Below are 13,899 nucleotides of genomic sequence, written 5' to 3'. Positions count from 1 at the left end.
AATTCCTTTCTTGATTGTAACTCACTACACCCTCACCCTATAGGAATGCAGCTTTATTTGGAGGGTGGTGCCTGGTTTGAGAAAAAACACACTTGGAACAAATAAGTTTTTTGGTTATCAGAAAGAAAGGATCATAAAATGTCAGCAGGTCTCACTCATGGCCAGAAGATGATGTAATATCCCTAAGACCTTTTTTTATACATTTATGTGAAGCACCTGATTTTGATAAAGGTCAGGACTGCTGACCCCCGCGTGACTCTGTATTCATCCCTATGTGTAACAAAAGGTATATAAGCAAACCCAAAAATAAAGAAATCGGATCAGTTTCCGGAAAGACTGATTCCCCCATGTCGCTTCTTTCTTGCTCCCGTTTTTCTGGCTGAATTCCCATCTGGAGCATGGATGCTATTCCATGTAATCCAAGTTGTTCAGCCTCCTTTTCTCCACTAATCTTCCTACTACACTATCCATTTCTAATCCCTTTCTATCTGTAATTAAATAAGTTATTTCCAAAGACGCCGACTCCGTCCCCACCTTCGAATCACCCTGGATCCACCGGGGCTGGACCCCGGCACAGGATCCTTGTGGTTTTCACTTTTTATCCACAGTCTCCTGCTAAGGGCACACAAGCCTCAGTTTAGAATATATACTTCCTATGAGAAATCTAGTTCATTGGCTGAGTCCCTTTCTTTACTGGCTTCACATTTATCTATTGGAAAATGAATATAAGTATAAAATTGAAGCATGCTGTAGGATTTGTATAACTTCTTCCTGAAGTATACATTTTTTTTTCCAAAAGGAAATATTCATTGTTCAATGTATTTTTTCCCCAAAAATTAAAAAAAAATTTTTTCTTCCCCTCTCAATTATTGATATGTGTCTTTGGGATAAGCTAAAAAAGAGAGTAAGACTTATCTGAAAACTGAATAGTTGGAGACATTAAAATTTTGTAAATTTCATTCCAAATGTCCCACTATGCATATATATAGAAATATATAAAATTTTATATAATATCTATAATATTCTACTTGCAGTTCTGTAAACTAGTTTTTTTAAACTAATATAAATTTTCCATGCTGATAAACATGCATCTATATCATCATTTTTAAAGACTGTATAGCAACCCATTTTATACATAAAGCACATTTATTTAGCCAATACTCTGTTGATAGACATTAAGATTTTTTTTCTGAATTTTCCATATTGTGAAGAATAGAACAAACATCTTTATACATACATCTTTATGGACTTGACAAGTTGCTTCCTTGAGATATAATCCTAGAAATTAAATTTTGTAAAATATAATTAAAAATTTTATTCAAGTTGCTGCTCTGTCTACCAAAAAAGTACTAATTTCTACTCATTCCATCTGCATATGAGAGTCTTTGATTCCTTTTAACATCCTTAACTCTGGGTAGTGTAAATCTTAATCTTTGTCAACCTGAAATATACAAATAAATGGTTCATTGTGATTTTTGTTTGAATTTCTTTGACTAATAATGACATTGAACATATCCCTATTATTGTCTCTTTCTACTTTGGGGAGTTACCTATTTATATCTTCCTGTTTTTCTGTGAGACTTTTTGCCTTTCTCTTATTGCTTATAATAGCTTTTTGTAAATTCTGGATACATGTGATTCTTATGCTGCATCTGGACAAGAACTTGTCAAGAAAATATTGGAGATTAAATATTTAATATTTCATTAAAATGAAAGAAGAGTTTAATACTGTGTAATACAAGGTAGCCATCTAACTTGTCTGTCCCTCAGTTTCCTCTTGTATAAAAGTCTTGTAGAAAAGTCATTCATTTCTCACATTTCTTCACTTGTACTAAAGCAAATACTTTTGTGCCTTTTTTTTTTTTTTTTTTTTTAAATTTGTCTGTGTGGAGTCTTAGTTGCAGCATGTGAGATCTTTAGCTGCAGCAATCTCAGCTGCAGCATGCGGGGTCTAGTTCCCCGACTACGGATCAAACCCCAGGCCCCCCTGCATTGGGAGTGTCAGGTCTTAGTCACTGGATCACCAGGGAAGTCCCAGATACTTATTAAAATGAAGTATTTTACCCATGTAACTTCACGGTGAACACTTTAGAGTCCTCTGTTGTCTTAATCACTGTCTGTCCACCTAGTTTGTAGAGGAGAGATTTCCACCCTAGAGATATGCGGATGGCCAAACCCATGACCTCTAGCACTAGACAACTGAGATTGGTAGAACTTTATTAGTCGCATGTACTCACAGCCTAGGGGAGGAGGGTGCTGCATGCCACACGAAGTCCCTAGAGGGCTGCGCTTGGGAACAGAGCGACAGATCAGGGACTGTGAGAGGCAGGGGGGTGGGTGGCCCTTGGTTCCTGCAGAAAGGTCTAATTGGCTTGTTACAATCATTCCAGAGGCTGACAGGAAACTGAACCCCATTGCTCAGGGTTAAACAGGAACTGTGCCTGGTCGCCATGATAAGGAGAGCTGTTTGGCCAAGGGACTTATTCCCCAGGAGCAAAATGAGAAGAAGAACTTGTGGCTGAGCCATTGGAGGCCATCCCGATTTTCCCCAGATGTCAAGACAGTGAATAACATTGAGGTTCTGTTTTAGGTCCTATACCACAGCTTTCTCTGAGAGGTAAGTCCTCAAATTCTTTCTTAAAATATTTATTTAATTCTATTTATTTTCTTGGCTGTGCCAGGTCTTAGATGTGGCATGTAGGATCTTTAGTTGCGTCAGGGAAACTCTTAGTTGAGGCATGTGGGATCAAGTTCCCTGACCAGGGATTGAACCCATGCCCCCTGCATTGGGAACTCAGTGTCCTAGCCACTGGACCACCAGGGAAGTTCCTCGATGGCCTCTTCTCAGTCCTCGTTGCTCTTGCCCGAGTTCATCCTGTCCACTCTGAAGGTCCTCCCATTCCAGTGGCCTCGATACCTTGACCTTCTCCAGGGAAACAGCAAGACGTGAATTGAGATGCTCACCACCTGTGTCATTAATCGGTTGTATGGCCCTGGGCAAGATAACATGTCTCCACAGCTTCAGTGTTTATAAAGTAAAGATAGTACTGACCTCCTAGAATAACGTATAAAAAGTTTCTGGCATAGCACCTGTTTGTATTGGGCATTTAGATCTTAATTCTTTAGCATCTTCTACTTGTTAATCTTCTTCATGTTCCTGCCATCTAAATGTGAGTGTTAACTAAGATTTGTTGCACACCTCCCAGCCCTCGTTTTCTGCTCCTTAGCCCTTGAAGACATATCCACATTTTCTTTGGCTTCATTTGCATCTTAGGGTGCAAATGCCTTTCCCCCTCTCTCCCCAGTTGCAATTCTTGTACTAGTCATTCTCTGGTTCTCTGGCCCCACATTTCCAACTGTTTCCTAAAGATTTTCCCTACAATGTCTATTTTCAGCATGTTTAAAAAGTTTCTCCTCAAATAAGTACCTTCTATGGTACTTCTGGCTGACTGCTTCATTGGGGTCCCTGTCATTTTGGCTGAATACTCTTAAGCCACTTTTATTAATAGTATCTCTCTCTTTCAGACCTACAATAACTCAGCTGTCAAGGACTGTTTGTTTATTCTCACATAGGATGGTTTGCATCCATCCTTTCTACTCCATTCCCAGAGATCAGCGCCTTTACAGTTAAAGAATTGCATTATGCTCTGAGTTTTTTCCTTCTCTGCAAACTCTCCTTTCGTCTCCTAGTCCATCCTGTATTCCACTGCTTGATAAACCTTTCAAAGACTCAAATCTGATCACATTTCCTCTACTCTAAAGCTACCTATGGCTCTTGGTGACCATTACCTGATGCAAGTTCCGTAGCTGGGCATGCAGGGTCCCTGACAATATAGTTCCTCACTTGCTAGCACTGCTGTCCCCAGTATTCCTACACACTATCAACTTGATCTTTCTTTTTAGGCGCTGGGGTATGCATGACCCCCAAGTGCCTTGCTATGTAATCTATGTTTTTCTTCTGCCTGGCATGCCCACCTTCCCAGTCTCAATGTTTTGAAATCTTGTATTCAGAATTCAAATCCTGGCTTTGCTGGTTACTAACTATGTAACTTTGAAAAATCATTTAACCTCTCTGAACCTTGGGTTCCTCATTTGTTAATGGGGAAAATACTACTATGTTATAGGGCTATTTATGAAAACAACTAACATAGCCCATGTGTCATAAACACAGGCTTGTTCTAACTGCTGTTGCTACCATCACGTCAGTCAAAACTAATCTTTGGCTTTCTCTGAGCACCTGCTTTGTTACACACAAGGCACTTGTTTTATATGCTGTGTGCTATTGTATTTCAAAAGGTTGTATGTTTATTAATTGCACTGAAATTTCCTTGAAGTTTAAGTACGGCATTAAGTATTGCATATCTTTAGTCATTCATCAGAGATTTAGTGGGTGTTTTATTTGTGTCTCCTGGTGTGCTCGGGGCTGAGGATAGAAGAATGACAAAGACATAGTCCCCACTATCAAAAAGTTTGCACACCATCTGATTACTATTGAATGCTACCTAGACTTATTTGAGATAAACCCATCAAGCCCAGAGTAAGGGCACCTGACTCACCTTGGAATTCTGGACAACTTTCTGAGGAAGTGACATCTAAAGGGAGATAGGAGGGGTGTAGGCTTCAGCCAGGTGCAGGTGGGGAGGGGCAGTGCTTCTGAATGAATTGGGGAGAGCATTCAGTGCAGAAAGACACATGTTTATACATAAGGAGTGGGAAGCAGAACAAAATGTTCTGAATTGCAGAGTAAAATGGCTGTGATCTTGGTTTTGAAGGAGAAATGGCAAGAGATAAAACTAGGAAGGTAAGTCAAGGCTGGAATCTGAATGATTTTTCAATTATTTGTATTATTAATAGCACCCAGTACAGTGCCTGCACATGATGGGTTCAGTAAATGTGTTTCTAGCCTTTATAAAGAGTGGATCCACATGACTTAGTCTCAGCACTTTCTGTCAAGGAAACTCAGTTTGGCAAGAGAGCAAAGTTTCAAAATTGCTGAAATCCTTTACTTGAATTTCTTAGAAACTGTGAAGGAGAGCTATGTATCTAATCCAGGCCATGTTTACACATAATCAGACTGTCAAATGACAAAATTGAAATGAATTAGTAAGGAACTTAACGTCCTTTATTCAGGGAAAACACTCCATGGATGGGAGAGTTCAGTGCAGGGCAGTGAAAGGTCCTTCCTTGGAGATTTAGGGCAAGAGTGAGTTATATAGATGATTAGAAACAGCAGCAAAAAAAAATGGCATGTGTAGCTAAGAGGTCAGGGGTTTCCCTGTGAGGAGAGCAGGTCTTGTTTTCTAGAGTAAAGCTGAGCTGGAGGATTGTGATGGGTATGTGTTAGGTTCCCTTGACAAGTGCTTCCTGTAAGTTTGGGCTGACTTAGGTGTAGATTACTTTGCCAACAAAAGTCCGTCTAGTCAAAGCTATGGTTTTTCCAGTAGTCATGTGTGGATGTGAGAGTTGGACCATAAAGAAAGCTGAGCACCAAAGAATTGATGTTTGAAGAACTACAGTGTTGGAGAAGACTCTTGAGAGTCCCTTGGACTGCAAGGAGATCCAACCAGTCCATCCTAAAGGAAATCAGTCCTGAATATTCATTGGAAGGACTGATGCTGAAGCTGAAACTCCAATACTTTGGCCACCTGATGCAAAGAACTGATTCATTTGAAAAGACCCTGATATTGGGAAAGACTGAAGGCAGGAGAAGGGGACGACAGGATGAGATGGTTGGATGGCATCACCAACTCAATGGACATGAGTTTGAGCAAGCTCTGGGAGTTGGTGATGGACAGGGAAGTCTGGCATGCTGCAGTCCATGGGACCGCAAAGAGTCGGACATGACTGAGCAACTGAACTGAACTGAAGAACTGAACTGAACTGAGGTGTAGCTTTATGACATGGGCTGGCAGCTACGGTGGCCTCCATTTTGTGGGTTTGGATATTGTTTATCTTTATCAAATTAACTTTATCAAAACTAACAAACACACAACCTTTCTATTCCTATCTACTTCCATATCTTTTACTACAGCAATGTTTGTTTTTTCTTGGAAGTAAAAACAAAACAGAAGATGTCCCCTTGGGGACTTCCCTGGGAATCACTGGTTAAGACTCCACACTTCCAATGCAAGGGGGTGTAGGTGTGATTGCTGGTCAGGGAACTGAGATCCCACATACTGCAGGGAATAGCCAAAAAATTTAAAAAATAAAATTTAACAATGCAGGAGAGATTTATATTAATATCTAAGAGACATACATTAATATATTTTATCACTTTTATTTATAAAATGTAGATCTTTTATATCTCTTCCACCAGATGATATACTTTAGTCTTTCCATTCCCCCCATACTTTGTCACACAGACACATTTAACCTCTCTCCTATCCTCCTGTCCATCTCTCTCCCTGTCTCTGTCTTCACCAAAGTCTAGAGAAACTGTATTGGCAGAAACAGCCCTCCTCAGTGACTCCAGGTTAATAAGGATTGTCCAAACAAATGTAAGGAATGAGTGAACCATCCTGTGGGTGAATCAGAGGCTGCCCCAGTGAAACCCAAAGCCCTGTATGTAGTAACTTGGGTCTACTTCACAAACTCATCCTTCCATTTTCAATACAGACTTTTTTTCATTCAGGATTCTGTCCCCCCTCCCGCCCCCCTGTCCCAGGTCACCTACCCCAGCCACCCCATCCATTATTTCTCCCAAACCTTGAATCATAAACTTCAAGAAAGCATTGTGAATAATTTATATCCTTTTATTACTCATTGCCTAACTCCCTTTGGGGGAAATGAAGAGAAACATTAGTCTTTTGCTGCTTATTCTCCCGTGGACTGAGACCCTGTCAGCTACAGGCGATAGCAAAGATTTATGACCACAGGAGCTGTCATTATGGAGCAGTTGATTAACCCATAGTTTTGATTAACCCAAATATTTTTTTTTCTAAATCAGGATCAGTGCTAATGACACTAGAATGGAAATTTAATACTATACCAAATTCTACTGAAACCTACTTGTTATCATCTTTTTTTTTTAGTGCTCGATGCTGAGTGTTTTCTTCCCTGCTTATTTAACTGGTTTTCCTGTGAAGTCTTTCTCAGAATTTGTAAATTCAGATACAGAGCTGTGATGACTCAGAGCACAGAGTGGTACCGTGCTGCCGGGGCTGAGGGGTTCTCAAGTCCTATTTGGTTTGGTCTTTCCAATATCTTCATTCAGCTTCACAGCACCAGGAAGTATAGTTAGTGCCTGTCTTGGGCCTTTGAGATCCTCTGGCGCATTGGTTAGTCCCCCTCCAAGTATTGTTAGAGTGTGTCACCCCTACTCCATCAGCTCTAGCGCCATTCCGTACAAGTCCGAATTACTCTCACTGGGACTTCTGTAGGAGGTCTAGATGAACTGGCCTACCCAAACTCTTTCTGCCTCCCCTCTACCCAAATCCACTTTTCTTCAAAGTATAAAAAATCGTCATATTAGCTACTACCACTGCACCCTGTTCATTTATTTATTTATGTTTCTTCCTTGACTTCGCAGGTGACTCAGTGGTAAAGAACCTGCCTGCAATTCACAAGAGACTTGGGCTTGATCCTTGGGTTGGGAAGATTCCCTGGAACAGGGCATGGCTACCCACTCCAGTATTCTTGCCTGGAGAATCCTATGGTAGAGGAGCCTGGCGGGCTTCAGTCCATGGGGTTGCAAAGAGTCAAATATGACTAAGGCGACTTAGCATAAAGGGGTCTTCATTGCTTTGCGTGGACTTTCTCTAGTTGTGACAAGTGCGGGCTGTTTCTCGTTGCTGTGTAAGGGCTTCTCAATGCAAGAGCTGTATGTGGGCAGGCTTCAGTATTGTGGCATGCAGGCTCTAGAGCACAGGCTTCATGGTTGTGGCACACACGCTTAGTTTCTCAGAGACGTGTGGAATCTTCCTGGACTGAGGGTCAAACCCATGTCCCCTGCACTGGGAGGCCAATTTCTATCTACTCTGCCACCAGGGAACTCCCTACACCCTGTTTAAAAGCCCCAGGATGGCTTCCCATTGCTCAGAATTCTTGTATGATCACCATTAACACTCAACTTCATCACTCTGTCCCTTGTGGATTCTCCACTCCAATCAGGCTGGCCTTCATTCAGTCCTTATATTCACTCAGTCTCACTACAAGGCCTTTGCTTATCTGGAAACTACAGCCTGTACACTTCAGCTCAAGTGTTATTTCTTCTGAGACACTTTCTTTGCCTCTGTTACACCTCCTTTAACTGAATTCCTTTGTTACAAGTCCTCCTGGTACAAGATACCTCTTCTGAAACACCTTTCAGAGGGTCAGTTTTATATTGGTGAGGTCTTTCTGTTAATATCTGCCTTCCCCTGAATTCCATGAGAGTAAGGTCTGTCTTTGTTTTGAATCACATTTATATCTCCAGCACCTAACACAGTGCCTGGTTCTTAGGAGGTGCTCAATAAATAGGTATTACGTAAGCAAATGAAACTGAGTATAAGTTTAATCAGAAAAATAGGTCTTACTTTGTTTTTGAGCAATAGTTGACAGGAAATCCAAATGAATCTCTGTTGGAACAGCCAAGAGTGAAAATGTCTTTAGATGCAGAAAGGGTAGAAACAGCTTTTAGCAGCGAACTGAATCTGCCTCATTTTGTTTAAAATGAGGGGACACCATTGATGATAATAGCTTTGGTAAGATGTAGGAACAGTCTCTCTGGAGTTGCTGGAAGATTGTTCCACTCTCTTATAGTGTTCACAACTGTGGAGCATATATTTTCATTTCCTGTTTCTTGGTTTTTAAGGGACTTCTCACTCATTTCCTATTAGAATGAAGTTGTAGATAATTATTAGAAGGTTGTGTACAAATGAGCTTTCGTTGTTTCACTGTTCCATCCCAGTTAGCTCCCCCTGCTTGTCTTTATCCTGTCTTCCTGGAAAACATGAAATATCTCACTTGGGAGGAGGGATACAATTCTTGGCATATAGTATTTTTTATTTCTGAGCATTGCTTTCTATTTGCACAGGAGAGAAGTAAACTGTTTAAACAAGGAAAAAGCATATTATGGATATGCAGGCCAACTAGAAAGACAAAATAGGAGAATTTTGCTAGGCGTTGAAATGGCAGCTTTCCTGGTCTCAGGTCAGAACATCTGTCTGTGTCTTGGGCAGATTTGGTTTAAGACCAAAACAAATAGCTCCCCTTCCATGATTCTGACCCCTGCGGCAAAGAAAAGGAACTAAGCTAGTCCAACTGTAACTGCTGGGAGAGTCATTGTTCTCTGCAACCTTCTGGGAACCCCACATAATTAGCTGTGCAAAGAGCAAGCTGGAATCAGAATTCCCCTCCAGGGTTTTCTGTGTCCAGCCACACAAAGCAAGCTGAGACGAGAGACAAATAAACCCGTAGACAGAAGGCGGGTGCCAGGTCTCCTCTCTCTCCCCCCATTTCAGTTCTGGTCCTCTGGGCTGTGTCCTCAGCTTCCTCGTCTCTCAAAATATCCCGGGGCCCTCTATCACGTGTAGCCCTAGAGAGTTTTCTTTTAATTACAGAAGCCAGCGGGCCCATCTCAGGCGAAGGCTGGCACCGTGTTTTGCGATTTGTGAGGGATCTGGAGGAGTATGTTGCCCTGTGGAGAGAGATCTCACTTCCTGTCACATTTTCTGATGTTTTCAAAAAGAAGCCAGAAATCTGGACTTTTGTATGAAGCCACCCATTTTTTAAATGTTTGCTACCAGTTTGGTCTTGTTTTGTTTATAAACAATGTCCAGGCCAATACACACATACACACAAACACTCCATAAGCTTCATAAAATAGCAGATTGTGTCTGTCCTGTTTGTTCCTATGTCCCACAATGCTTTCCACATAACAAAAGCTTTATGTCTCTTGGTTAACTTGCATAGAGCCCTAGATTTAATGATAGTCCCTCGATATTAATAATAATAATAATAATAATAATCATGGTAGCAACTGTTTTTTATTGAGTACATGTTAAGTACTTTCCATTCAGTTTGCACCCTGACCTTAGAAGCTGCATGTTTTTTTTTTTTTAATTCCCATTTTTCAAATAGAGACAGAAACACAGAACCTAAAAAAGGTGACCTGAGCTGGTAACTCAGCTACATGAGTGAATTCTGATTCTGATTCTGGATGCATGGCCTCCAAAGCCAGTGTTTGTAATCCTAAGGCTCCAGTGCCTTGACTTCCATTCTGCTGGCTCTGGCTGGAGTGAAAACTGTGCAACTCAGAGAGGGACTTGAACCCATGGGTCGGGACTCGAACTCAAGCTAAACCCAGATTGGGACTGAAACCCACAGTCTTTTAACTGAAATCACACACCTGGCCTTGGGGCTTAATGAAGCTCAGGTTCTTGATGTCTTCTCGCAGAAAGCATTCAGTGAGAGACAAAATGAAAGATAGGAAGTGGATTTATTTAGAAAGAAACATGCTCTGCAGAAAGCAGAGTGGGACATCTCAGAGGTGAGAGGCCCCAAAATATGGCATGGTTAGTTTTTATTGACTAGATAATTTCATAGGCTAATGAGTGGGAGGATTAATCCAACTATTTACAGGAAAGGGCAGAGATTTCCAGGAATTGGGCCATTGCTAACTTTTTGATCTTTGACGGTAGTGCCTCAAGACTGGCATGGTGCTGGTGGGTGTGTCACTTAGTATGCTAATATATTAGAATGAGCATATATAATGAGATTCAAGGTCTAGTGGAAATTGAATCTTCTGCTATCTTGGACTAGTTGGTTCTAATTAGCTTTTGTCATGTCCTATGGCTATGTCGAATGGTCTAGTGGTTTTTCCTACTTTCTTCAATTTCAGTCTGAATTTGGCAATAAGGAGTTCATGATCTGAGCCACAGTCAGCTCCCGGTCTTGTTTTGCTGACTGTATAGAGCTTCTCCATCTTTGGCTGCAAAGAATATAATCAATCTGATTTCGGTGTTGACCATCTGGTGATGTCCATGTGTAGAGTCTTCTCTTGTGCTGTTGGAAGAGGGTGTTTGCTATGACCAGTGTGTTCTCTTGGCAAAACTCTGTTAGCCTTTGCCCTGCTTCATTCCGCATCCCAAGGCCAAATTTTCCTGTTACTCCAGGCAAATTCTTGACTTCCTACTTTTGCATTCCAGTCCCCTATAATGAAAAGGACATCTTTTTTGGGTGTTAGTTCTAAAAGGTCTTGTAGGTCTTCTTAGAAGCATTCAACTTCAGCTTCTTCAGCATTACTGGTTGGGGCATAGGCTTGGATCACCATGATATTGAGTGGTTTGCCTTGGAAATGAACAGAGATCATTCTGTCGTTTTTGAGATTGCATCCAACTACTGCATTTCGAACTCTTTTGTTGACCATGATGGCTACTCCATTTCTTCTGAGGGATTCCTGCCCGCAGTAGTAGATATAATGGTCATCTGAGTTAAATTCACCCATTCCAGTTCATTTTAGTTTGCTGATTCCTAGAATGTCAATGTTCACTCTTGCTATCTCCTGTTTGACCACTTCCAATTTGCCTTGATTCATGGACCTGGTATTCCAGGTTCCTATGCAATATTGCTCTTTACAGCATCGGACCTTGCTTCTATCACCAGTCACATCCACAACTGGGTATTGGGGAAACAGTGTCAGACTTTATTTTTGGGGGGCTCCAAAATCACTGCAGATGGTGATTGCAGCCATGAATTTAAAAGACGCTTATTCCTTGGAAGGAAAGTTATGACCAACCTAGATAGCATATTCAAAAGCAGAGATATTGCTTTTCCAACAAAGGTCCGTCTAATCAAGGCTATGGTTTTTCCAGTAGTAATGTATGGATGTGAGATTTGGACTGTGAAGAAAGCTGAGTGCCCAAGAATTGATGCTTTTGAACTGTGGTGTTTGAGAAGATTCTTGAGAGTCCCTTGGACTACAAGGAGATCCAACCAGTCCATCCTAAAGGAGACCAGTCCTGGGTGTTCATTGGAAGGACTGATGCTGAAGCTGAAACTTCAATACTTTGGCCACCTCATGCGAAGAATTGACTCATTGGAAAAGACCCTGATGCTGGGAGGGATTGGGGGCAGGAGGAGAAGAGGACGACAGATGATGAGATGGCTGGATGGTATCACCAACTTGATGCAAATGAGTTTGGGTGAACTCCAGGAGTTGGTGATGGAAAGGGAGGCCTGGCGTGCTGCGATTCATGGGGTTGCAAAGAGTCGGACACGACTGAACGACTGAACTGAACTGAACTGATGGCTATGTCATTCTTTTAAAGTTTGTGCCCTTCCCTCTTCCTTTTTGTCCTGGAGGGTTAGCCCTTCTAAATAGGAGACACAAAGCCTGGTGTCTCATTTGTCTCCCAGTTTAGCCTCCAGGGTGGACGTCTGAGAGGGTGGATATGGTAGGTGCAACCTTCTTTTACTTCTGTGCAGCACTTTGTCTCCCCTCTAGCTCTGAGCTGTGGAATGGGCTCCTAGTTCACTGCCACCACCTCTTTAAGGGGAACAGCAGGGGACTTTGATAAGTCATGGCTCTCATGGTGTCCTACTGTTTGACAGCCTCAAGTGACACAAAATAGTTGCTATTCACGCATTTTTTCTGTGACTCAGGGGCATTCCGAAATGAGGTTTAGAGTCATTGTTAGGCTTCCTTAACTAAAAGCCAGAGAGGTGACTTATCATTAGCTTAGGATGCAATTAAACCCGTGGCTCCTATAAGCAGAGCACTGTGTTATAGCCTGCTGGTCACAAAACACATTCTTCTTGTGGTGCATATACTTTATTATAGGTATTGAAGTGTTAAAACATTAGCCTATGAGCGACACAAAAGCCTGACCAATTTAACAGAGTGGGGTAGCTCTCCACAACAGCTACCATTTGATGGACTTCCATTAATGGTTTCAGCTTCTGTGGGAACCTTTTAATCAGGAAAAATGGCAATGGGAATGAAGAATATGGGCCTTCAGAAAAACCCAATTACATGCTAATATCCTGCTTTCTACATGGGCTTCTTCTCAAAGTCCTTTTTGATTTTTTTCAAGCTGTCATCCTGGTTTGAATCCCTCTTACTTTTTGGTAAATTGTTCTCTATTAGAGGAAGGTTTGGCAAACTGGTCTATCGGTTTTGAGACGTGGAGAACAGCTTTTTAAGGACATCCAGAGTAACCATCTGGAGGAGGAACAGGCAACCCACTCCAGTACTCTTGCCTGGAAAATTCCACAGACTGAGGAGCCTGGTAGGCTACAGTCCATGGGGTCGCAAAGAGTCGGACACAACTGAGTGACTTCACATACATAGTAACCATCATAGTTCCACTTGCTGAGGCATCAGTCAAGGATTTTGCACTCCAGCTGTGTTCAGTTCAGTCAGTTCAGTTGCTCAGTCTAGTCCGACTCTTTGAGACCCCATGGACTGCAGCACGCGAGGCTTCCCTGTCCATCACCAACTCCAGGAGCTTGCTCAAACTCATGCCCATTGAGTTGGCTATGCCATCCTTGTGAGATGCCAAACCTTGTGAGATGGGCATTCTTATCCTCAATTTTACAAATGAGGAAACAGGGTCAGAGAAGCAAAGCGACTTGCTGAAGTCGCATAGCTAGCATGCCTTTCTATTGTTTCTAGTACTTTTGAATAGCAGAATATCTTGGGAAGCTTTAGAACAAAACACCTTTTTGGCCACAAGCTTGTGGCCTAATGTCTCAATCAGGGTGGGGCCTGGGAATCCATATGTGAAACAATTCCCCGTCACATACTGTGATGTATGGTTAAGACCTGGAAAAAGCTGCCATACATACACCATACATTATACCACATCTTTTGAGATAAATCAAAGTGCAGATTCGGTTTGGCTTCCCTCGTGGCTCAGACGGTAAAGAATCTGCCTGCAGTGTGGGAGACCTGGATTCAACCCCTGGATCAGAAAGATC

General features: G+C 41.8%; 1 protein-coding gene across 7 annotated transcripts in view; it reads left to right on the top strand.

Moving 5' to 3' along the window:
- Positions 1–13,899, top strand: part of FHIT (fragile histidine triad diadenosine triphosphatase) — a 1,562,042-nt gene that overhangs the window by 516,407 nt on the left and 1,031,736 nt on the right. The window lies entirely within an intron of this gene.

The sequence above is a fragment of the Budorcas taxicolor genome, chromosome 1, assembly GCF_023091745.1.
Source record: "Budorcas taxicolor isolate Tak-1 chromosome 1, Takin1.1, whole genome shotgun sequence".
Taxonomy (NCBI): domain Eukaryota; kingdom Metazoa; phylum Chordata; class Mammalia; order Artiodactyla; family Bovidae; genus Budorcas; species Budorcas taxicolor.
The sequence above is the reverse complement of the archived record's forward strand: the minus strand, read 5'-3'. Positions and strand labels throughout refer to the sequence as shown.